Consider the following 9422-nt stretch of genomic DNA (forward strand, 5'->3'; position numbering starts at 1 on the left):
ATTTTTGTCCTAAATGTAATAGTATCGAGATATCTTTCATTAAAGATGAAAAACAGAAAAGAAAAAAGCCTACAACACCTGGTATTCCCAGGCGGTCACCCATCCAAGTACTAACCAGGCTCGACGTTGCTTAACTTCCCAGATCGGACGAGATGGGGTGTTCTCAACGTGATATGGTCGTAGGCGTCAGTGCAATTTAAACTAACGCTTTTATCTTGTTTTTTGAACGAAGCTCTAAAGCAAATTGAAGCAATCTCGTTTGAAACGTAGCTGCCCAGGCTGGGATTCGATGCCATGTTTTTTGCGAAATGGTCTCTTTTCATGACGTAAATTGAATAAATTTTTGTCCTAAATGTAATAGTATCGAGATATCTTTCATTAAAGATGAAAAACAGAAAAGAAAAAAGCCTACAACACCTGGTATTCCCAGGCGGTCACCCATCCAAGTACTAACCAGGCTCGACGTTGCTTAACTTCCCAGATCGGACGAGATGGGGTGTTCTCAACGTGATATGGTCGTAGGCGTCAGTGCAATTTAAACTAACGCTTTTATCTTGCTTTTTGAACGAAGCTCTAAAGCAAATTGAAGCAATCTCGTTTGAAACGTAGCTGCCCAGGCTGGGATTCGATGCCAGGTTTTTCGCGAAATGGTCTCTTTTCATGACGTAAAATGAATAATTTTTTGTCCTAAATGTAATAGTATCGAGATGTCTTTCATTAAAGATGAAAAGAAAAGAAAAAAGCCTACAACACCTGGTATTCCCAGGCGGTCACCCATCCAAGTACTAACCAGGCTCGACGTTGCTTAACTTCCCAGATCGGACGAGATGGGGTGTTCTCAACGTGATATGGTCGTAGGCGTCAGTGCAATTTAAACTAACGCTTTTATCTTGCTTTTTGAACGAAGCTCGAAAGCAAATTGAAGCAATCTCGTTTGAAACGTAGCTGCCCAGGCTGGGATTCGATGCCAGGTTTTTCGCGAAATGGTCTCTTTTCATGACGTAAAATGAATAAATTTTTGTCCTAAATGTAATAGTATCGAGATATCTTTCATTAAAGATTAAAAGAAAAGAAAAGAAAAAAGCCTACAACACCTGGTATTCCCAGGCGGTCACCCATCCAAGTACTAACCAGGCTCGACGTTGCTTAACTTCCCAGATCGGACGAGATGGGGTGTTCTCAACGTGATATGGTCGTAGGCGTCAGTGCAATTTAAACTAACGCTTTTATCTTGTTTTTTGAACGAAGCTCTAAAGCAAATTGAAGCAATCTCGTTTGAAACGTAGCTGCCCAGGCTGGGATTCGATGCCATGTTTTTTGCGAAATGGTCTCTTTTCATGACGTAAAATGAATAAATTTTTGTCCTAAATGTAATAGTATCGAGATATCTTTCATTAAAGATGAAAAACAGAAAAGAAAAAAGCCTACAACACCTGGTATTCCCAGGCGGTCACCCATCCAAGTACTAACCAGGCTCGACGTTGCTTAACTTCCCAGATCGGACGAGATGGGGTGTTCTCAACGTGATATGGTCGTAGGCGTCAGTGCAATTTAAACTAACGCTTTTATCTTGTTTTTTGAACGAAGCTCTAAAGCAAATTGAAGCAATCTCGTTTGAAACGTAGCTGCCCAGGCTGGGATTCGATGCCATGTTTTTTGCGAAATGGTCTCTTTTCATGACGTAAATTGAATAAATTTTTGTCCTAAATGTAATAGTATCGAGATATCTTTCATTAAAGATGAAAAACAGAAAAGAAAAAAGCCTACAACACCTGGTATTCCCAGGCGGTCACCCATCCAAGTACTAACCAGGCTCGACGTTGCTTAACTTCCCAGATCGGACGAGATGGGGTGTTCTCAACGTGATATGGTCGTAGGCGTCAGTGCAATTTAAACTAACGCTTTTATCTTGCTTTTTGAACGAAGCTCTAAAGCAAATTGAAGCAATCTCGTTTGAAACGTAGCTGCCCAGGCTGGGATTCGATGCCAGGTTTTTCGCGAAATGGTCTCTTTTCATGACGTAAAATGAATAATTTTTTGTATTAAATGTAATAGTATCGAGATGTCTTTCATTAAAGATGAAAAGAAAAGAAAAAAGCCTACAACACCTGGTATTCCCAGGCGGTCACCCATCCAAGTACTAACCAGGCTCGACGTTGCTTAACTTCCCAGATCGGACGAGATGGGGTGTTCTCAACGTGATATGGTCGTAGGCGTCAGTGCAATTTAAACTAACGCTTTTATCTTGCTTTTTGAACGAAGCTCGAAAGCAAATTGAAGCAATCTCGTTTGAAACGTAGCTGCCCAGGCTGGGATTCGATGCCAGGTTTTTCGCGAAATGGTCTCTTTTCATGACGTAAAATGAATAAATTTTTGTCCTAAATGTAATAGTATCGAGATATCTTTCATTAAAGATTAAAAGAAAAGAAAAGAAAAAAGCCTACAACACCTGGTATTCCCAGGCGGTCACCCATCCAAGTACTAACCAGGCTCGACGTTGCTTAACTTCCCAGATCGGACGAGATGGGGTGTTCTCAACGTGATATGGTCGTAGGCGTTAGTGCAGTTTAAAACAACGCTTTTATCTTGCTTTTTGAACAAAGCTTTAAAGCAAATTGAAGCAGTCTCCTTTCAAACGTAGCTGTCCAGGCTGGGATTCGATTAGGGTTTTTCGCGAAATGGTCTCTTTTCATGACGTAAAGTGCATAACTTTTTGTCCAAAGGGAAATAATATCGAGATATCTTTCATTAAAGATCAAAAGAAAGAAAAGAAAAGAAAAAAGCCTACAACACCTGGTATTCCCAGGCGGTCACCCATCCAAGTACTAACCAGGCTCGACGTTGCTTAACTTCCCAGATCGGACGAGATGGGGTGTTCTCAACGTGATATGGTCGTAGGCGTCAGTGCAATTTAAACTAACGCTTTTATCTTGCTTTTTGAACGAAGCTCTAAAGCAAATTGAAGCAATCTCGTTTGAAACGTAGCTGCCCAGGCTGGGATTCGATGCTAGGTTTTTCGCGAAATGGTCTCTTTTCATGACGTAAAATGAATAAACTTTTGTCCTAACTGTAATAGTATCGAGATATCTTTCATTAAAGATGAAAAACAGAAAAAAGCCTACAACACATGGTATTCCCAGGCGGTCACCCATCCAAGTACTAACCAGGCTCGACGTTGCTTAACTTCCCAGATCGGACGAGATGGGGTGTTCTCAACGTGATATGGTCGTAGGCGTTAGTGCAGTTTAAAACAACGCTTTTATCTTGCTTTTTGAACGAAGCTTTAAAGCAAATTAAAGCAGTCTCCTTTCAAACGTAGTTGTCCAGGCTGGGATTTGATGCCAGGTTTTTCGCGAAATGGTCTCTTTTCATGACGTAAAGTGCATAACTTTTTGTCCAAAGGGAAATAATATCGAGATATCTTTCATTAAAGATCAAAAGAAAGAAAAGAAAAAAGCCTACAACACCTGGTATTCCCAGGCGGTCACCCATCCAAGTACTAACCAGGCTCGACGTTGCTTAACTTCCCAGATCGGACGAGATGGGGTGTTCTCAACGTGATATGGTCGTAGGCGTCAGTGCAATTTAAACTAACGCTTTTATCTTGCTTTTTGAACGAAGCTCTAAAGCAAATTGAAGCAATCTCGTTTGAAACGTAGCTGCCCAGGCTGGGATTCGATGCTAGGTTTTTTGCGAAATGGTCTCTTTTCATGACGTAAAATGAATAAACTTTTGTCCTAAATGTAATAGTATCGAGATATCTTTCATTAAAGATGAAAAACAGAAAAAAGCCTACAACACCTGGTATTCCCAGGCGGTCACCCATCCAAGTACTAACCAGGCTCGATGTTGCTTAACTTCCCAGATCGGACGAGATGGGGTGTTCTCAACGTGATATGGTCGTAGGCGTCAGTGCAATTTAAACTAACGCTTTTATCTTGCTTTTTGAACGAAGCTCTAAAGCAAATTGAAGCAATCTCGTTTGAAACGTAGCTGCCCAGGCTGGGATTCGATGCCAGGTTTTTCGCGAAATGGTCTCTTTTCATGACGTAAAATGAATAAATTTTTGTCCTAAATGTAATAATATCGAGATATCTTTCATTAAAGATCAAAAGAAAAGAAAAGAAAAGAAAAAAGCCTACGACACCTGGTATTCCCAGGCGGTCACCCATCCAAGTACTAACCAGGCTCGACGTTGCTTAACTTCCCAGATCGGACGAGATGGGGTGTTCTCAACGTGATATGGTCGTAGGCGTCAGTGCAATTTAAACTAACGCTTTTATCTTGCTTTTTGAACGAAGCTCTAAAGCAAATTGAAGCAATCTCGTTTGAAACGTAGCTGCCCAGGCTGGGATTCGATGCTAGGTTTTTCGCGAAATGGTCTCTTTTCATAACGTAAAATGAATAAATTTTTGTCCTAACTGTAGTAGTATCGAGATATCTTTCATTAAAGATGAAAAACAGAAAAAAGCCTACAACACCTGGTATTCCCAGGCGGTCACCCATCCAAGTACTAACCAGGCTCGACGTTGCTTAACTTTCCAGATCGGACGAGATGGAGTGTTCTCAACGTGATATGGTCGTAGGCGTCAGTGCAATTTAAACTAACGCTTTTATCTTGCTTTTTGAACGAAGCTCTAAAGCAAATTGAAGCAATCTCGTTTGAAACGTAGCTGCCCAGGCTGGGATTCGATGCCAGGTTTTTCGCGAAATGGTCTCTTTTCATGACGTAAAATGAATAAACTTTTGTCCTAACTGTAATAGTATCGAGATATCTTTCATTAAAGATGAAAAACAGAAAAAAGCCTACAACACCTGGTATTCCCAGGCGGTCACCCATCCAAGTACTAACCAGGCTCGACGTTGCTTAACTTCCCAGATCGGACGAGATGGGGTGTTCTCAACGTGATATGGTCGTAGGCGTCAGTGCAATTTAAACTAACGCTTTTATCTTGCTTTTTGAACGAAGCTCTAAAGCAAATTGAAGCAATCTCGTTTGAAACGTAGCTGCCCAGGCTGGGATTCGATGCCAGGTTTTTCGCGAAATGGTCTCTTTTCATGACGTAAAATGAATAATTTTTTGTCCTAAATGTAATAGTATCGAGATGTCTTTCATTAAAGATGAAAAGAAAAGAAAAAAGCCTACAACACCTGGTATTCCCAGGCGGTCACCCATCCAAGTACTAACCAGGCTCGACGTTGCTTAACTTCCCAGATCGGACGAGATGGGGTGTTCTCAACGTGATATGGTCGTAGGCGTCAGTGCAATTTAAACTAACGCTTTTATCTTGCTTTTTGAACGAAGCTCTAAAGCAAATTGAAGCAATCTCGTTTGAAACGTAGCTGCCCAGGCTGGGATTCGATGCTAGGTTTTTTGCGAAATGGTCTCTTTTCATGACGTAAAATGAATAAACTTTTGTCCTAAATGTAATAGTATCGAGATATCTTTCATTAAAGATGAAAAACAGAAAAGAAAAAAGCCTACAACACCTGGTATTCCCAGGCGGTCACCCATCCAAGTACTAACCAGGCTCGACGTTGCTTAACTTCCCAGATCGGACGAGATGGGGTGTTCTCAACGTGATATGGTCGTAGGCGTCAGTGCAATTTAAACTAACGCTTTTATCTTGCTTTTTGAACGAAGCTCTAAAGCAAATTGAAGCAATCTCGTTTGAAACGTAGCTGCCCAGGCTGGGATTCGATGCCAGGTTTTTCGCGAAATGGTCTCTTTTCATGACGTAAAATGAATAAATTTTTGTCCTAAATGTAATAATATCGAGATATCTTTCATTAAAGATCAAAAGAAAAGAAAAGAAAAGAAAAAAGCCTACGACACCTGGTATTCCCAGGCGGTCACCCATCCAAGTACTAACCAGGCTCGACGTTGCTTAACTTCCCAGATCGGACGAGATGGGGTGTTCTCAACGTGATATGGTCGTAGGCGTCAGTGCAATTTAAACTAACGCTTTTATCTTGCTTTTTGAACGAAGCTCTAAAGCAAATTGAAGCAATCTCGTTTGAAACGTAGCTGCCCAGGCTGGGATTCGATGCTAGGTTTTTCGCGAAATGGTCTCTTTTCATAACGTAAAATGAATAAATTTTTGTCCTAACTGTAGTAGTATCGAGATATCTTTCATTAAAGATGAAAAACAGAAAAAAGCCTACAACACCTGGTATTCCCAGGCGGTCACCCATCCAAGTACTAACCAGGCTCGACGTTGCTTAACTTTCCAGATCGGACGAGATGGAGTGTTCTCAACGTGATATGGTCGTAGGCGTCAGTGCAATTTAAACTAACGCTTTTATCTTGCTTTTTGAACGAAGCTCTAAAGCAAATTGAAGCAATCTCGTTTGAAACGTAGCTGCCCAGGCTGGGATTCGATGCCAGGTTTTTCGCGAAATGGTCTCTTTTCATGACGTAAAATGAATAAACTTTTGTCCTAACTGTAATAGTATCGAGATATCTTTCATTTAAGATGAAAAACAGAAAAAAGCCTACAACACCTGGTATTCCCAGGCGGTCACCCATCCAAGTACTAACCAGGCTCGACGTTGCTTAACTTCCCAGATCGGACGAGATGGGGTGTTCTCAACGTGATATGGTCGTAGGCGTCAGTGCAATTTAAACTAACGCTTTTATCTTGCTTTTTGAACGAAGCTCTAAAGCAAATTGAAGCAATCTCGTTTGAAACGTAGCTGCCCAGGCTGGGATTCGATGCCAGGTTTTTCGCGAAATGGTCTCTTTTCATGACGTAAAATGAATAATTTTTTGTCCTAAATGTAATAGTATCGAGATGTCTTTCATTAAAGATGAAAAGAAAAGAAAAAAGCCTACAACACCTGGTATTCCCAGGCGGTCACCCATCCAAGTACTAACCAGGCTCGACGTTGCTTAACTTCCCAGATCGGACGAGATGGGGTGTTCTCAACGTGATATGGTCGTAGGCGTCAGTGCAATTTAAACTAACGCTTTTATCTTGCTTTTTGAACGAAGCTCTAAAGCAAATTGAAGCAATCTCGTTTGAAACGTAGCTGCCCAGGCTGGGATTCGATGCCAGGTTTTTCGCGAAATGGTCTCTTTTCATGACGTAAAATGAATAATTTTTTGTCCTAAATGTAATAGTATCGAGATGTCTTTCATTAAAGATGAAAAGAAAAGAAAAAAGCCTACAACACCTGGTATTCCCAGGCGGTCACCCATCCAAGTACTAACCAGGCTCGACGTTGCTTAACTTCCCAGATCGGACGAGATGGGGTGTTCTCAACGTGATATGGTCGTAGGCGTCAGTGCAATTTAAACTAACGCTTTTATCTTGCTTTTTGAACGAAGCTCGAAAGCAAATTGAAGCAATCTCGTTTGAAACGTAGCTGCCCAGGCTGGGATTCGATGCCAGGTTTTTCGCGAAATGGTCTCTTTTCATGACGTAAAATGAATAAATTTTTGTCCTAAATGTAATAGTATCGAGATATCTTTCATTAAAGATTAAAAGAAAAGAAAAGAAAAAAGCCTACAACACCTGGTATTCCCAGGCGGTCACCCATCCAAGTACTAACCAGGCTCGACGTTGCTTAACTTCCCAGATCGGACGAGATGGGGTGTTCTCAACGTGATATGGTCGTAGGCGTCAGTGCAATTTAAACTAACGCTTTTATCTTGCTTTTTGAACGAAGCTCTAAAGCAAATTGAAGCAATCTCGTTTGAAACGTAGCTGTCCAGGCTGGGATTCGATGCTAGGTTTTTCGCAAAATGGTCTCTTTTCATGACGTAAAATGAATAAACTTTTGTCCTAACTGTAATAGTATCGAGATATCTTTCATTAAAGATGAAAAACAGAAAAAAGCCTACAACACCTGGTATTCCCAGGCGGTCACCCATCCAAGTACTAACCAGGCTCGACGTTGCTTAACTTCCCAGATCGGACGAGATGGGGTGTTCTCAACGTGATATGGTCGTAGGCGTCAGTGCAATTTAAACTAACGCTTTTATCTTGCTTTTTGAACGAAGCTCTAAAGCAAATTGAAGCAATCTCGTTTGAAACGTAGCTGCCCAAGCTGGGATTCGATGCCAGGTTTTTTGCGAAATGGTCTCTTTTCATGACGTAAAATGAATAAATTTTTGTCCTAAATGTAATAGTATCGAGATATCTTTCATTAAAGATGAAAAACAGAAAAGAAAAAAGCCTACAACACCTGGTATTCCCAGGCGGTCACCCATCCAAGTACTAACCAGGCTCGACGTTGCTTAACTTCCCAGATCGGACGAGATGGGGTGTTCTCAACGTGATATGGTCGTAGGCGTTAGTGCAGTTTAAAACAACGCTTTTATCTTGCTTTTTGAACGAAGCTTTAAAGCAAATTAAAGCAGTCTCCTTTCAAACGTAGTTGTCCAGGCTGGGATTTGATGCCAGGTTTTTCGCGAAATGGTCTCTTTTCATGACGTAAAGTGCATAACTTTTTGTCCAAAGGGAAATAATATCGAGATATCTTTCATTAAAGATCAAAAGAAAGAAAAGAAAAAAGCCTACAACACCTGGTATTCCCAGGCGGTCACCCATCCAAGTACTAACCAGGCTCGACGTTGCTTAACTTCCCAGATCGGACGAGATGGGGTGTTCTCAACGTGATATGGTCGTAGGCGTCAGTGCAATTTAAACTAACGCTTTTATCTTGCTTTTTGAACGAAGCTCTAAAGCAAATTGAAGCAATCTCGTTTGAAACGTAGCTGCCCAGGCTGGGATTCGATGCTAGGTTTTTTGCGAAATGGTCTCTTTTCATGACGTAAAATGAATAAACTTTTGTCCTAAATGTAATAGTATCGAGATATCTTTCATTAAAGATGAAAAACAGAAAAAAGCCTACAACACCTGGTATTCCCAGGCGGTCACCCATCCAAGTACTAACCAGGCTCGACGTTGCTTAACTTCCCAGATCGGACGAGATGGGGTGTTCTCAACGTGATATGGTCGTAGGCGTCAGTGCAATTTAAACTAACGCTTTTATCTTGCTTTTTGAACGAAGCTCTAAAGCAAATTGAAGCAATCTCGTTTGAAACGTAGCTGCCCAGGCTGGGATTCGATGCCAGGTTTTTCGCGAAATGGTCTCTTTTCATGACGTAAAATGAATAAATTTTTGTCCTAAATGTAATAATATCGAGATATCTTTCATTAAAGATCAAAAGAAAAGAAAAGAAAAGAAAAAAGCCTACGACACCTGGTATTCCCAGGCGGTCACCCATCCAAGTACTAACCAGGCTCGACGTTGCTTAACTTCCCAGATCGGACGAGATGGGGTGTTCTCAACGTGATATGGTCGTAGGCGTCAGTGCAATTTAAACTAACGCTTTTATCTTGCTTTTTGAACGAAGCTCTAAAGCAAATTGAAGCAATCTCGTTTGAAACGTAGCTGCCCAGGCTGGGATTCGA

The 9422-nt window shown here is 41.2% G+C and overlaps 28 non-coding genes across 28 annotated transcripts; all 28 read right to left on the bottom strand.

The window, feature by feature from the left end:
• Positions 1 to 66: 66 nt before the first annotated feature.
• LOC145773266 (5S ribosomal RNA) lies at positions 67 to 185 on the bottom strand. The gene has a single exon (XR_014289663.1). It is a non-coding gene; the product is annotated as a 5S ribosomal RNA (ribosomal RNA).
• A 220-nt stretch (positions 186 to 405) lies between these two features.
• LOC145773267 (5S ribosomal RNA) lies at positions 406 to 524 on the bottom strand. Its single transcript, XR_014289664.1, has one exon. It is a non-coding gene; the product is annotated as a 5S ribosomal RNA (ribosomal RNA).
• A 217-nt stretch (positions 525 to 741) lies between these two features.
• LOC145773268 (5S ribosomal RNA) lies at positions 742 to 860 on the bottom strand. The gene has a single exon (XR_014289665.1). It is a non-coding gene; the product is annotated as a 5S ribosomal RNA (ribosomal RNA).
• A 222-nt stretch (positions 861 to 1082) lies between these two features.
• LOC145773270 (5S ribosomal RNA) lies at positions 1083 to 1201 on the bottom strand. The gene has a single exon (XR_014289667.1). It is a non-coding gene; the product is annotated as a 5S ribosomal RNA (ribosomal RNA).
• A 220-nt stretch (positions 1202 to 1421) lies between these two features.
• On the bottom strand, positions 1422 to 1540 carry LOC145773271 (5S ribosomal RNA). The gene has a single exon (XR_014289668.1). It is a non-coding gene; the product is annotated as a 5S ribosomal RNA (ribosomal RNA).
• A 220-nt stretch (positions 1541 to 1760) lies between these two features.
• LOC145773272 (5S ribosomal RNA) lies at positions 1761 to 1879 on the bottom strand. The gene has a single exon (XR_014289669.1). It is a non-coding gene; the product is annotated as a 5S ribosomal RNA (ribosomal RNA).
• Positions 1880 to 2096: 217 nt separating this feature from the next.
• On the bottom strand, positions 2097 to 2215 carry LOC145773273 (5S ribosomal RNA). Its single transcript, XR_014289670.1, has one exon. It is a non-coding gene; the product is annotated as a 5S ribosomal RNA (ribosomal RNA).
• Positions 2216 to 2437: 222 nt separating this feature from the next.
• On the bottom strand, positions 2438 to 2556 carry LOC145773274 (5S ribosomal RNA). Its single transcript, XR_014289671.1, has one exon. It is a non-coding gene; the product is annotated as a 5S ribosomal RNA (ribosomal RNA).
• A 225-nt stretch (positions 2557 to 2781) lies between these two features.
• LOC145773275 (5S ribosomal RNA) lies at positions 2782 to 2900 on the bottom strand. The gene has a single exon (XR_014289672.1). It is a non-coding gene; the product is annotated as a 5S ribosomal RNA (ribosomal RNA).
• A 215-nt stretch (positions 2901 to 3115) lies between these two features.
• Positions 3116 to 3234, bottom strand: LOC145773375 (5S ribosomal RNA). The gene has a single exon (XR_014289766.1). It is a non-coding gene; the product is annotated as a 5S ribosomal RNA (ribosomal RNA).
• A 221-nt stretch (positions 3235 to 3455) lies between these two features.
• Positions 3456 to 3574, bottom strand: LOC145773276 (5S ribosomal RNA). Its single transcript, XR_014289673.1, has one exon. It is a non-coding gene; the product is annotated as a 5S ribosomal RNA (ribosomal RNA).
• Positions 3575 to 3789: 215 nt separating this feature from the next.
• On the bottom strand, positions 3790 to 3908 carry LOC145773356 (5S ribosomal RNA). Its single transcript, XR_014289747.1, has one exon. It is a non-coding gene; the product is annotated as a 5S ribosomal RNA (ribosomal RNA).
• Positions 3909 to 4135: 227 nt separating this feature from the next.
• On the bottom strand, positions 4136 to 4254 carry LOC145773310 (5S ribosomal RNA). The gene has a single exon (XR_014289705.1). It is a non-coding gene; the product is annotated as a 5S ribosomal RNA (ribosomal RNA).
• Positions 4255 to 4469: 215 nt separating this feature from the next.
• Positions 4470 to 4588, bottom strand: LOC145773316 (5S ribosomal RNA). The gene has a single exon (XR_014289710.1). It is a non-coding gene; the product is annotated as a 5S ribosomal RNA (ribosomal RNA).
• Positions 4589 to 4803: 215 nt separating this feature from the next.
• Positions 4804 to 4922, bottom strand: LOC145773277 (5S ribosomal RNA). The gene has a single exon (XR_014289674.1). It is a non-coding gene; the product is annotated as a 5S ribosomal RNA (ribosomal RNA).
• A 217-nt stretch (positions 4923 to 5139) lies between these two features.
• Positions 5140 to 5258, bottom strand: LOC145773278 (5S ribosomal RNA). Its single transcript, XR_014289675.1, has one exon. It is a non-coding gene; the product is annotated as a 5S ribosomal RNA (ribosomal RNA).
• Positions 5259 to 5478: 220 nt separating this feature from the next.
• On the bottom strand, positions 5479 to 5597 carry LOC145773279 (5S ribosomal RNA). Its single transcript, XR_014289676.1, has one exon. It is a non-coding gene; the product is annotated as a 5S ribosomal RNA (ribosomal RNA).
• A 227-nt stretch (positions 5598 to 5824) lies between these two features.
• LOC145773429 (5S ribosomal RNA) lies at positions 5825 to 5943 on the bottom strand. Its single transcript, XR_014289811.1, has one exon. It is a non-coding gene; the product is annotated as a 5S ribosomal RNA (ribosomal RNA).
• Positions 5944 to 6158: 215 nt separating this feature from the next.
• On the bottom strand, positions 6159 to 6277 carry LOC145773318 (5S ribosomal RNA). The gene has a single exon (XR_014289712.1). It is a non-coding gene; the product is annotated as a 5S ribosomal RNA (ribosomal RNA).
• A 215-nt stretch (positions 6278 to 6492) lies between these two features.
• On the bottom strand, positions 6493 to 6611 carry LOC145773282 (5S ribosomal RNA). Its single transcript, XR_014289678.1, has one exon. It is a non-coding gene; the product is annotated as a 5S ribosomal RNA (ribosomal RNA).
• Positions 6612 to 6828: 217 nt separating this feature from the next.
• LOC145773283 (5S ribosomal RNA) lies at positions 6829 to 6947 on the bottom strand. Its single transcript, XR_014289679.1, has one exon. It is a non-coding gene; the product is annotated as a 5S ribosomal RNA (ribosomal RNA).
• Positions 6948 to 7164: 217 nt separating this feature from the next.
• Positions 7165 to 7283, bottom strand: LOC145773284 (5S ribosomal RNA). Its single transcript, XR_014289680.1, has one exon. It is a non-coding gene; the product is annotated as a 5S ribosomal RNA (ribosomal RNA).
• A 222-nt stretch (positions 7284 to 7505) lies between these two features.
• Positions 7506 to 7624, bottom strand: LOC145773285 (5S ribosomal RNA). Its single transcript, XR_014289681.1, has one exon. It is a non-coding gene; the product is annotated as a 5S ribosomal RNA (ribosomal RNA).
• A 215-nt stretch (positions 7625 to 7839) lies between these two features.
• LOC145773286 (5S ribosomal RNA) lies at positions 7840 to 7958 on the bottom strand. The gene has a single exon (XR_014289682.1). It is a non-coding gene; the product is annotated as a 5S ribosomal RNA (ribosomal RNA).
• Positions 7959 to 8178: 220 nt separating this feature from the next.
• On the bottom strand, positions 8179 to 8297 carry LOC145773287 (5S ribosomal RNA). Its single transcript, XR_014289683.1, has one exon. It is a non-coding gene; the product is annotated as a 5S ribosomal RNA (ribosomal RNA).
• A 221-nt stretch (positions 8298 to 8518) lies between these two features.
• Positions 8519 to 8637, bottom strand: LOC145773288 (5S ribosomal RNA). The gene has a single exon (XR_014289684.1). It is a non-coding gene; the product is annotated as a 5S ribosomal RNA (ribosomal RNA).
• Positions 8638 to 8852: 215 nt separating this feature from the next.
• LOC145773289 (5S ribosomal RNA) lies at positions 8853 to 8971 on the bottom strand. Its single transcript, XR_014289685.1, has one exon. It is a non-coding gene; the product is annotated as a 5S ribosomal RNA (ribosomal RNA).
• Positions 8972 to 9198: 227 nt separating this feature from the next.
• On the bottom strand, positions 9199 to 9317 carry LOC145773548 (5S ribosomal RNA). The gene has a single exon (XR_014289921.1). It is a non-coding gene; the product is annotated as a 5S ribosomal RNA (ribosomal RNA).
• Positions 9318 to 9422: the final 105 nt, after the last annotated feature.

This window comes from Aplidium turbinatum, chromosome 6, assembly GCF_918807975.1.
Source record: "Aplidium turbinatum chromosome 6, kaAplTurb1.1, whole genome shotgun sequence".
Classification (NCBI taxonomy): domain Eukaryota; kingdom Metazoa; phylum Chordata; class Ascidiacea; order Aplousobranchia; family Polyclinidae; genus Aplidium; species Aplidium turbinatum.